Below are 12,065 nucleotides of genomic sequence, written 5' to 3'. Positions count from 1 at the left end.
CCTGCCCTTCCCAAGCCTTCCTCTGCATAGTGGTCAAAGCTTCAGTACCCTTCAGAAGCAGTCTGAAATGTTCTTGGATATATGCCTCCTTCCTCATCAAGTGCTTGGTTTCCCTTCTCAAAGATGATGCAGGAGAAGGCCTTACTTTAAACACTACGAGGAATCTTTGTGAGGTAAGAAAGAGCAGGCCATAGATGGAGTCCCGTAGTCCCCCCCTCCCATCCCTCCCCCCCACCGCCTTGCTCTCTGTGTTTTGTCTCCAGCAGCACGTGTCTGCACCCATGTCTCAGATATGGAAACTTAAGCTCTGATATAGTTAAGGTCTGCTCAGAGTCACCTAGTGCCCTTTGCAGCAAGTGGTCTTCCAGGTTGGGGGTTTGCATCCTAGCTTCGCTGGGCCTCTCCTCCCCTAAGGGAGTAGGGCTTCACCTCGAAGTTGCTTTGAACAGTTGCAGTGGAGTTTGCAACTCTCTGAACTAATCTGCTAAATCCCAGGGGCTCTTCCTTGTAGGGTGAGAGACCATCAATCAGATGAGGGAGCCTGCCCTTCCTGCAGCTTCCACTTGATGCCCCAGGTGGTGAGCCTGCTGTAACTGTCCCAGCCCTCCCTGCAGGCTAGAAATGGGGTTTCTGACCCCTGAGTTCTCAGATGTCTTTACAAGGGGCAGAGTATGATGGATAGACTTAATATTTCTGTGTGATTATGGGTAGGATCTGGCTCAGCACAGTGATTTCCAGTTCTGCCCATTTTTCTGCATGTGCCATGATTTCATTTTTCTTTATGGCTGTATAAAATTCTACTGTGTAGACAGACTTGTCTTTTCTTTATCTTTTCCCCAGTTGTTGGGCGTCTGCCTGGTTCCTTCTTCTTACTATGATGAACGGTGCTGCTATAAACATAGATACATAAGGCATTTTTCTCCAGTGTGTTGACTGAACCCTTTGGGAATATGCCCAAGAGCAGCACAGCCGACTTGTGTGGTAGTTGCACATCGAGAAACCTCCGTATGGATTCAACAATGGCTGTCCTAGGTTACATTCTTATCAGCAGTGAAAAATGGCTCCTTTGCCCCATGTCTTCACCATAATTTACTGTTGTTTATTTTCTCGACTGTGGTGAGATTTGTGGTTTTAATTTACATTTCCCTGGTGGCTAAGGGCACTGGACATATTAGAATGCAGGTCTCGACTGTTTGTGTTTGTTATATGGACTGCCTGTTCAGTTCACTGACACATTCACTGACTGTGTGTACTTAGTCTTCACCATCCTTTCTGTTTCCTGGATACTAAATCCCTTGCTTGAGGTGTACTTGGCAAAGAGTTCTTCCTGTTCTGTAGGCTGCCCATTCATTCCAGTGTTTGCTCTCTTTCTTGTATGGAAGCTTCTTGATTTCATTTCATCCCTCAGAGAATTATTTTTTGTGCTATTGAAGACCTGTTCAGCAAAAAATCCCAGGCAAGAAGACTTTGATATAGTTTCCTAGATATTTACTGAGTGTCTACTACATGGCAGCCAAGTGGCTCAGTTTGCTTGCACCACACAGATTTGACAAAGACAAGGGGAGTATAATGGAAAAATTAAAAATGCTACAGGATCCCCGGCAGCAGCAGGCGGCAGAAATGCTGTAGGTCCCCAAGTGGTGGTAGTGGGCCATGAGGCGACAGGCAGCAGGTCCTAAGAGCTGCCGGTCACCGAGAGGTGGTTGGTCCCACACAGGGAGACACATGGTGGGCAGACAAGAGACAGAGACATGGATAGGCATGCCATGCAGAGTGAGGTGAGATATTTATTCAGGGAGTTATGGAGGGAGAAGGGAGAAGGGGAGGAGAGAGAGAGACAGAAGGAAGGGGAGAAGCTGCCTGTCCGAGAGGAAAATGGAAAAGAGAGAGAGACTAAGGCTGCAAGCAGGAAGGAAGACCTGCCTGCCTCAGCGGATGGGGGATGGAGTGGGAGTGGCTTGTCTCTTAAAGAGACAGAATAACCATAACAAGGAGGACCTTCCCGGAAGCAAGACTTTATAGGACTTAGGCTATCCTTTCTGCTTGGAGCCAAGCCCCTCCAGCCTGTCTTCCAAGGACTCCAAAGGCAGAACCAAATCCGAAGCCACTGTGCATCCCAGGGCACTCTGCCCCTTCCCCTCAGTTTGAAATGTTCAGTCTGTGACTAGCACCTGAAGCAACACATGGAGCGATGGCCAGTTTCATGTCAGCTTGTGTCGGAACCAGCCTTGACAAAAATACCTTTCTTCCAAAGTGGAGGCGGGGGAATTTAGAAATATAGTAAAGAATACAAAGACGCGAACAATACTAAAACACAAAAACACATAGGATAGTATTGGGAGGGAATTTCAGTGCGTACTGAAAATGTGTGCATGTTTAATTTCCAACATCTTAATATACCCTTGATTTCAAAAGGTAGGAGTAGAACAAAAGAACTGCATTAACATACAAATTGAAAGTCACGGGGCACGTTCCTCTCTCATGCCCTTGACTCATGCCCTAGACCACTCTGTAGGCAAACCACTCCCTGGGTGGCATCGCAAGTTATTTCCATAAAGGGAACTAGAATTTAGCTGGATCCTTAGACTCTTGTTTTAGGTGGGAGCCAACTACTTCCCTGTTTCAGGTCTGGCTTCTAGCCACATCTGTTTACGATAGCCTTGAGAGAGCGGAACTCTGATTTACCACTAGATGGGACCTTTGAGTTAGAAGCACAATAATCTTGAACTAAAAACAAGTCCCTTTGATCTCTTTGGGCCTCCACAAACTTGACACAAGTTAGAGTCACTTAGTGAAAGGATTACCCCTGCTGGATTGGCTTATGGGCAAGCCTGGCGTGCATTTTCTTGATAGATGATTGATCTGGGAGGGCCTGGCTCACTGAAGGTGGTGCCATCTCTGGGCCGTTGGGCTTGGGTTCTAGAAGAAAGCAGGCTGAACAGGTAATGGGGCACAAGCCCGTCAGCAGCTCTCCTCCATGGCCTCCGCATCAGCTCCACTTCCTGCTTTGAGATCTGCCCCGGTTCCTCTGATGAACTATGAAAAGTGCAAGTGAAATCAACCCTTTTTCCTCCTCAAGGTGCTTTCGGCTGTGGTGTTTCACCACAGCAATAGAAACCTTGACTAGGATACGGGGACAGTGGGACAACTGAGGGAGGAGGCAAGGTGGCCAGTGGCCGTCTAGAGAGTCGCTGTCAGATGGAGAAGGGTACTCTGCTCCAAGCTTGGGATGGTAGAGCCAGGGGGCCAGTTTCGCAAGAGAATCAAGACTCCCTATGACTGTGGCACCCCTGCAACTTGGGCAGGAGGAAAAGCGAGGTCCTGCAGGGCACCCAGAGAACATAAAATAGGGTTAAATGAGTTCCTTCACCTCCTCCCTTGGAAGAAGTAGAGGCCCAGAAAGGGGAAGGGCCTTGTCCACTGCTCAAGTGGAACAGGGATCTGGTCTCTTGACTGACCAGGGTCTTCAAACATTCTGATCAAACAGAAGGCTGTTCTGGAGGCCTGCAGGCCATCTTCCTGTCTCAGTCTGCAGCCGACTTTGCTGCTAGGGGCATCTGTAGCAATGAGAAGCACGGAGGGGGAGGTGGTGCCTTAGTTAGCTTAGCGGAGGACTCTGCCCATCCTCCCTTCCCCGCCCCCCACCCCACTGTCGCCTTTAGCATGTGCTTTTGCTGGGATCTACCATCCAAGCCTTCGGGTTGGGGAATTTGCCATTGAACTCCCACAGAGAAGTTAAGTGCTCAGTTTTGCAGGGGTTTGACGCTAGACTCTGACCTGATGACAGCTGCAGTCTCCCCAGGTTCTGGAGGCTCTCTGACCCAGCTTCCTCCTGTATCAGATAGCTTGAAGAATTCCTACCTGGAATGAAGGTTGATAGTAATTTGCTTAAGGTTTTTGTCCTAAAATGAGGTGCCTGTTGAATGGGTCCATTGTCATGCTTCCTGTGCCTTTATCTAGGATTGATTGATAGACAACAACCTGGTCTATGTTCAAATTGCTCAACATGAGGAGTTTTGGCATATGTCTACACCTGGGAACCGCATTAATGTTCACAGCTGATTGCCCTTCTCTCCACATTTCTTTCTGTGCTGTATTTGTCCCTTCTGTTCCTTTCTGTCACCTTCCCACCTCAGCAACGACCAATCTGCTTCCTGTCACCCCAGCGTGCGTTTCCTGGGCCTCAGGAGGGTGGAGTTCTGTAACACGTACCCTTCGATCCGTCAGCACTGTTACAATGTTGGTCTCTGGTGTGCGAATCAATCATTTCTTCCTTTATTGCTGAAAGGATGTGGGTGTCCCACAGTTTAACCACCGACCTTTAGGCAAATATTTGGATGGCTTTCAGCTTGCAAGTATTAAATTGAACTATTCACCAGGAATTTGTGTGTGTGTGGGATCTTTATATAGTCACAGACATAGATTTCTCTTGTGAAAACCCATGGTAGAGAACGTCTGTGTCGAGCATTTGGTGTGCATTTGCTGTTTAGGAAGCTGCACCCCGTCTTCTAGAATAGCTCTGCAGCTGCTCCACTGCCTTGCCGGTGTCTGTCTGCCAGGTGACTTTAGCTGCAGCCACTTTCTCTGGGGCGTCTTTCCTGCAGTCCGGTCTGTATTTCCCTCCAGGTTAATGTTCAGCCGCTTTTCATGTATGCGTCTACTAGCTACATATTTCCTTATATGAAGTTTCAGCTTAAGTCTCTGGGCCTTTATTAAAAAGATTATTTACGTGGGACTGGAGCGATGGTTCAGAGTTTAGGAGCATTGACTTCCCTTCCAGAGGTCCTGAGTTCAATTCTCAGCAACCTCATGGTGGCTCACAGCTGTCTGTAATGAGATCTGATGCCCTCTTCTGGCATGCAAGCGTACAAGCCGAGAGAACACAGTATACTTAATAAATAAAATAAATCTTGAAACAAGCGTTTGTATTAAAAATCACATTGAGTCTCTTTTTACAGTTTGATTGGAAGATTGGCTTATATATTCTCCCATCGAGGCTTTATTAGCTAGGTTTTGTAAATATTTCCTCAAATTTGTGCTCTGCAGGGAGCTGCAAACAAATAACCTAATAATTGTAATTGGGTTGAGTATGATGTCCGTTCTGGTAAGAGGAGACTAGCGGTCCTAAAGTGAGAAGTGTCCTGGGAGAGAACGGATGGTTTCACAGGCAACGAAGAGTTAGCTGTGTGTTGGGATGAAGCAGAGGCCGCGGCTTGACAGAGTTAAGGGTGCTTTGATCTGCTTTGAGCAGTAGGGTTTGGAGTCAGTGGAGGCGGTCTGTAATCCCAGCTCTCTGATTACACTCCTCTTTTTCAGTCCTTTTTGCTCTGAAATAATTACAGAATTCACTGAAAACTGCACAGGTGTTTCAGAGCCGGGTAGGACCCAACTGTGGTTTCCCCAGTGGCTCCATCTGGTGTAATTACAGTACACTGGGAAGGATGGGTCCCGAAACCACTGTGCTGACCAGGCAGGGCTCTGCTCTGCGTAGACCAGTGCAGCCACCACTGCAATCGGGCTTCAGAAGTGGTCCATAACCACAGAGACCTCCCTCGTGCTCTGCTTTTGACATCTCACTGGCTCCTCCCATTTCTGCATCCGGTTGTCTCACACAATATGCAATCTTCAGAGATGCCCCTCAACCCCACCGATGTTGTTGGCTCCCGCTTGTTCTCTCTTTTTCATTGCTGAGTACTATTCCACAGTATGGATGTAAGATATCCTAGCCTGTATATTCCTTACTTTTCTATAGCTGCGATAAAACACCTTGGCCAGTATCAAGTCAAGGAAGAAGGTCTATTTTAGTTGATGATTCCAGAGGGTTAGAGTTTATAATGGTAGGGATAACATGGCAGCAAGGGACAGGCATGCTGGCAGGAACAGGCGAAGCAAGGTCAATAAAAACTCAGAGAGAGAAATTGAGGTTCAACCTGAAGACCAGAAAAGAAAAGCAGTCAGCCACTGGCTCTTACCTAGACCTCAGTTCAAAATGGCGATCCTGCCTCCAGGAATCAGAATGAGACTGTGTCTGAGAGCTCTCTCCTCCCATTTTATAACCCTCTCTAGGGCTGGGATTAAAGGCATGCACTGCCCGGTTTTCTACGGCAGCTAGTGTGGCTACCGGGATTAAAGGTGTGTGTCACCACTGTCTGGTCTGTAAGGCTGACCAGTGGGGATGTTTTACTCTCTGATCTTCAGGCAAGCTTTATTTATTAAAATACAAATGAAATGCCACGACAAACAGGACACAGAGAACTCACATCTCAACCCCATCAAGGAAGCAAAGAGTGAACTCTCAACCTCTCCAAACGGGGCCACCACCTGGGACCAAGTGTTCAAATACCCTAGCCTGCGGGGAATAAATTTCTCAATCACTACAGCCCTTTGCCCATTGAAGGCTATTTTAGTTCCTCTCAGACTTGGGACTGTTGTCAGCAGCTTTTGTAGGAACATAAACGTAGGTTGCCGGAAGAGAGAGAGAGAGAGAGAGAGAGAGAGAGAGAGAGAGAGAGAGAGAGAGAGAGAGAGATAAATGTGAAGTCATAAATTCTAGGTGGGGACTCTGGAGTTGTGTGAGTGAGGAATCTGAGAGACAGGACACTTGGCCACAAAGTGATCCTGACCTGGGGCTTTCAGCCTTAGCTTTGGCCACAGGCAGAGGAGTCCTTGTGTGATATTCAGGAAGGTATTTGGTGCCTTGTAAGCTCAATGCTTGGCGATGCAGGACCTTCCACTTCAACCCAGACCACTCTATAAGGTTACAGATGTCCAGCCTTTTACCTGTTAATGTACCCATGGGTATGAGGGGAGGCTCCAAGACTATGCCTCAAGGGGTAGCTGTCTTTTTCTGTTGTAGAGTGTGTTTATGACTCTGTTCAGCAAATCTAGAGGGCCATCATGATGACTTAGAGAGTAATAGAGTTTTGAAACCAATTTATGGGGTGTAATTAACAGTCCATGAAGATGACCCAGCCTAGAAGAATGATTCAGAATTGGCCCAGTGGGTAAACACTTTTCCTTGATCACCCAAGTTCCATTCCAGAACTCACATAGGAAAAGAAGAACAGACAGGATGTCCTTCGAGGTACCTTCACAAGTGCTGTGGTACATAGCATGATCCATTCACAAAATAAGTGCATAAGAAATAAATGTGTGAAAGAGGAAGGGAGGGAGGGGAGAGAGAGAGAGAGAGAGAGAGAGAGAGGGGAAGAACTCTTTTTTTTTTCTTTTTGAAGTAAATTACTGTGTTGGGCACTGTTGCCACATTCCGTTATGCATCTTTATATGCGTTGGGTCATCTTTCCAGACAATAGACGAGAATATTTTTATTTTGCATAATATCGGATCAGCGCTTCCAGCATGAAGATCTCGTTAATTAATTAATTCAATTATTTACTGAGAGCCTGCTGAAAACCACAGTTGGGCTAGATGCAAAAGGAAATAAAGAGATAAACGGATGCCGGTGGCTTTTTTTTTTTTTGCAGCCTGCTGACTTCTTGCTAAAGACAAGTTTAACCTTAACCTGGCTCTCTGGTATGGAGCTGGTGTCTGCCTTATGCTCCATGATTCTAGCAACTAGAGACCTTGCTTTTGCAACCCCATGTCGTGTACTTGTTCAGTCCCTGAAGACAGTGGTACTCGGGAGGGTGCTGATGCTCATGACAGTCTTGGCCTGCTAAGCACTGATGTCTTAGAGCTGAGCTGCTTTAGGAGGCTTCCAATGTCCAGAACACAGATTAGATCCAACTAATAGCAAGACCCCCCAGGACCTACAGCCAGTTGTTTTGTACCCTGTTCACCTCCCTACGGTTGTGTGTGTGCGTGCGTGCGCGTGTGTGCGCGTGCGCACACACACACACACACACACACACACACACGCACACGCGCGCGCACATACACACACACACACACACCCCGAACTGATGCTAGACACAATTGACAGTTGGGGTCTGCTCTGTATCTGAAGGAGAGCAGTCCATTATGTGCCCGCTGGTTCTGTGCATCACTTCAGGGCGATGTATGATGTTCTTCTACATCACATTCTTAAAAGAACTTTTAAACCTGTGTGGCGCCATCCCATTTTCCTGATGAGGAAACTGAGGCTGAGAGCAAGCGAAGGGCTGGTGTCAGTGTGTGTCACTGCTGCTGTGGATGCAAAGCTAGGATTTTCTTCCCGCGCACCACATCCTACTTCAGTTACTGGCACTCGCCGAGTGCCTTACCATCTTGGGTGCAGAGACCTTACGGACAAAGGGCATGCAAGTCCTGTTGTCCATTACCCCAGGGTGCTCTCCTGTACCAGACTTTCTTTTGGGCCACCAACCAACTCTCAAATCATGACACAAAGACCTCTTATTAATCATGAATGCTCGGCCTTAGCTCAGGCTCATTTCTGTCTAGCTCTTATAACTTAACCTGTATTTCTTCATCTGTGTTTCGTTTGGGGCTTTTTCCTTTCGTTTCCTTTCTCTGGCTGGCAGCTGCCTGATTTTTGGCTCCTCTCTTTCTCCCCTCCCGCTTCTCGTCTCACCCCTCCCTGTCCGATTTTTCTCTCTGCCCACCAGCCCCGCCTAGCCCTCTCTTGCCTAGCTATTGGCCAGTCAGTTTTTAATTAGACCAATCAGGTGCCTTAGTCCGACAAAGTGCAACAACAGCACTCTTACATAATTAAACAAATGAAGTATAAACAAATGTAACACACCTTTACACAGTTAAAGGAATGTTCTGCAGCATAAACAAATGTAGCCCATCTTCACACAGTTAGGAATGTTCCACAGCACTCCCCCCTGACTCCTGTCTCAGGCAACCGTGCTGTTGTAGCTTGCTATTGCTAAGAGGAAATCCATGGTTCTGTTATTCCTGGGACCCTAAGTCACAGGGCTGTATCCTCTTGTTTCGGGCTTTCTTCCCCCACTTGCTAACAGTATAGTTTTATTTTTTTAAAATTTTTTTTCACGATTTTTTTTTTTGATGTTTATTGAGCTCTACATTTTTCTCTGCTCCCCTCCCTGCCTCTCCCCTCCCACTTCAACCCTCTCCCAAGGTCTCCACGCTCCCAATTTACTCAGGAGATCTTGTCTTTTTCTACTTCCCATGTAGATTAGATCTCTGTGCGTCTCTCTTAGTGTCAGCATTGTTGTCTAGTTTCTCTGGGATTGTGATTTGTAGTTGCTTCCGACTTCTATAACATTCCCTGGAAAGCTCTCCTAATGGGCCCCTCCCTCTGAGCCCCAGCCATTTCCTTTATCCTTGCCCAGATAACTAAGTTCCTCCTGATAAAGGTGAGTTCCTCCGGCCACCCCGTCCTGAGTCCCAGGGAGAATTTGGACACAGTGTTTTCACTTGTCATTTCAGACGGTTTGCCAGGGTTTGCGGAAAAAGACCTGTATTATTAATGCCCTCACGGGGAACAGCTGCGCCTGCCAGGCTATCCTGTGAGACTCAGAACTCTCCTGAACCCACCAGGTCAGGGGGAAACTTGATCTGGCTGAGGTGGAGAGCAGCAGGGGAGGCAGAAAGCATTTGGAAGCATTCTTCAGTCTCCCATAGAGACGGAGCAGGGCTATGCCTCTGGGCAACTGACTCCACCTGTTCCCTGTGGGGCCCTTTGAAGCCTCAGCAAGATAAAAACAAAGATATTAGTAATTAGTTAGGCAACTGAGAGGCACTGGCTTACAGCACCCACTTTGAAAGAAATTAGCTTTAGTGCTCAGAACTAGGCTATGGGGGCCCAGTGAGTGTGTGTGTGTGTGTGTGTGTGTGTGTGTGTGTGTGTGTGTGTGTGTTTCTTTCAAGAATGAGAAGATAGGTTTTGGTGGGTTTCATTTGTTTTGTGTTTTGAGACAGGGTTTCTCTGTGTAATAGTCCTGGCTGTCCTGAAATAGACCAGGCTGGCCTCAAACTCACAGAGTTCCATCTGCCTCTGCCTCCCAAGTGCTGGGATTACAGGCGTGTGCCTCCACTGCCCAGCAAGAAGACTTTTTCAAGAATACTTGAATAAAAAGAAGTTTCTTATTCAAGCCATGGCAGGTAGTATAGAGCAGCCGAGGGCTGCAAGCTGGGTGTGGGTTGTTCAGGTTCCTTTCAGGACTTCGTGCCTCGAGACATAACTGTTTCTCAGACTGTCCCCGCTGTTGGTCCTGTTCCTGAGATTTTGGGCGAGCCTGGGAAAAGAGACAAAGATCCAGTGTTCTCTCCTAGTCCATCTTTGGGATCTAAGATGGCGCTAAGGCTTAAACAGGTGTCAAGCAGTGTGTGTACTAAGCAATCCTGGGCAAGATGTGAGTTCTGTCTGCTGTTTCCTTAGCCCCAGCCTCCCCATTAAGGGACAAATCTGACAGGCTTACCCTTCTACAGCAGATCCCTTTCTCCTCTGTTGTCTCCAAAACCTCCGCCTTTTCTTCTTCCAGTGTGAGTGAGATTCTTGTGGGGAATTCCAGATTCTTAGGGTTTCTGTAGTCTGACAGCCAAAGTGATGGCCCCCAAATGTTCTTTTAAGATGTCCTCCTTCCTCTCAGGGCAGTTACAGTGTCCTTTATCGCTTACCTCTGTCCCCGCGACTAAACCTGGCATTCATGTGTGGAGCCGACTGAGTTCCACACCAGCTGGCCAGGGTGACTGAGGTGCCTGTGGGAGTCGATGGGCCACACCTCGCCTGCTCTCGGTTGGAACGCTCTGTCTGCCTTTGGCTCTTAACATTCCACCAACGCGCATCCCAGTTTAGAGCAGTGGTTCTCAACCTTCCTAATGCTGCGGTCTTTTAATACAGTTCCTCGTGTTGTGGTGACCCCCACCACCACCATAAAATGATTTTCGTTGCTACTTCATATCTGTCATTTTGCCACCGTTATGAATTGTAATGTGTGTGTGTGTGTGTGTGTGTGTGTGTGTGTGTGTGTGTGTAAACAGAGGGTTGCTGAAGGGGTCTCGACCCACAAGTTGAGAACCGCTGATTTCAAGGAAAGACGCATCATGATGTCCCCAGCTTGGAGTGGAGCCAGCCATTCAGTCCTTACTGATGCCTCCCGGTACTGATCATGGAGCTTCCTATTCTCTCGCCTTCCCCAGCCCTGAGCACAATAGGCCCATTTCATGACCCAGTGGCCTTGCTGTCCTCATCTGGGCTTTGCTTTGCTCTTTCTGGTAAACACTTATTCATCCTTCAAGACGGGATGAGCCGTTCCTTTTCTGACTTCCTCTAACAAGGCTGACAGCACCCCAGCCTTCAGGTCTTAAAGCTTCATACAGTTTCTCAACTGTCAGGTCTTTTTCTTCCCCAGAGGCCTAAGTGGTAGAAGGTGGATGCAATTTGTTCCTGAATCACCTGGACTGGGACTCATCTGTGTGCGAAAAGAAATACAGAGTGAGAACCCCCCCCCCCACCCCCCAGCCTCGGGCTGTCTTGTCTTCCAGGAGAGGGGCCTCTTGAGGCAGGGCTGAGTGCAGCTTTGGAGGAAGAGTGAGTGGGAGTTCTGACTATTCCCCCAAGGGAGTTGGGGGGAAGCCGTGCAGGGTGGGGATAAAAGCAGGGGCTGGAGGAAGCCTAAGGCAAGCCTCCCTTCCTCCCCGTGGTGATTAGGGGCACCTTGCTGGCTGCTGCCACTCCCTAAGAGCAGCTCCCGAGGAAGCAACATGAACTGTGTCCAAGTCTCCACTTGGAGCCAAGACTGCTCATATAGGCCGTTCTAGTGGACTGGCGCTTTGCCCATCTACATCCGCCTACTTCTGAAGCCGATGGGAAGTTCCTGGTGTCAGTCAGTGCTTCGTCTTCTGCACATGGCCAGATCCGAGTTTGAGGCCTGGTCTGAGACACTCTAACGGCTCATTGTGCTGCTTTGAGAAGGGTGGAGAAACCTTGTTTGCTAAGGCCCAGGGCTGCTGCTGGTTCTAAGGAGAGTTTTTCTGAGCTGGCAGGGTGCCACACATGACCATTGCCTTCTTGATGCCTCTAGATCCCCCCCCAAGACACTGCTGGTGACACTGTGACATCGTAGATGCACATCTAAACTTCAGCACAGTTAAGTTGCCCAAAGTAACATGAGTACATGATGGGTGCTATGCTGTGG

At 48.1% G+C, this 12,065-nt stretch overlaps 1 protein-coding gene and 1 long non-coding RNA gene across 3 annotated transcripts in view; one reads left to right on the top strand and one right to left on the bottom strand.

Annotated features, from left to right (window-relative positions):
* Positions 1–12,065, top strand: part of St6gal1 (ST6 beta-galactoside alpha-2,6-sialyltransferase 1) — a 140,341-nt gene that overhangs the window by 33,426 nt on the left and 94,850 nt on the right. The window lies entirely within an intron of this gene.
* Positions 1,090–6,450, bottom strand: LOC125412938 (uncharacterized). Its single transcript, XR_007235751.3, has 3 exons — positions 4,213–6,450; positions 3,778–3,861; positions 1,090–3,557 (listed from the first exon to the last, which is right to left on the bottom strand). It is a non-coding gene; the product is annotated as an uncharacterized LOC125412938 (long non-coding RNA).

This window comes from Myodes glareolus, chromosome 2, assembly GCF_982192425.1.
Source record: "Myodes glareolus chromosome 2, mMyoGla1.1, whole genome shotgun sequence".
Lineage (NCBI taxonomy): Eukaryota > Metazoa > Chordata > Mammalia > Rodentia > Cricetidae > Myodes > Myodes glareolus.
This window is presented reverse-complemented; position numbering and strand designations above follow the sequence as displayed.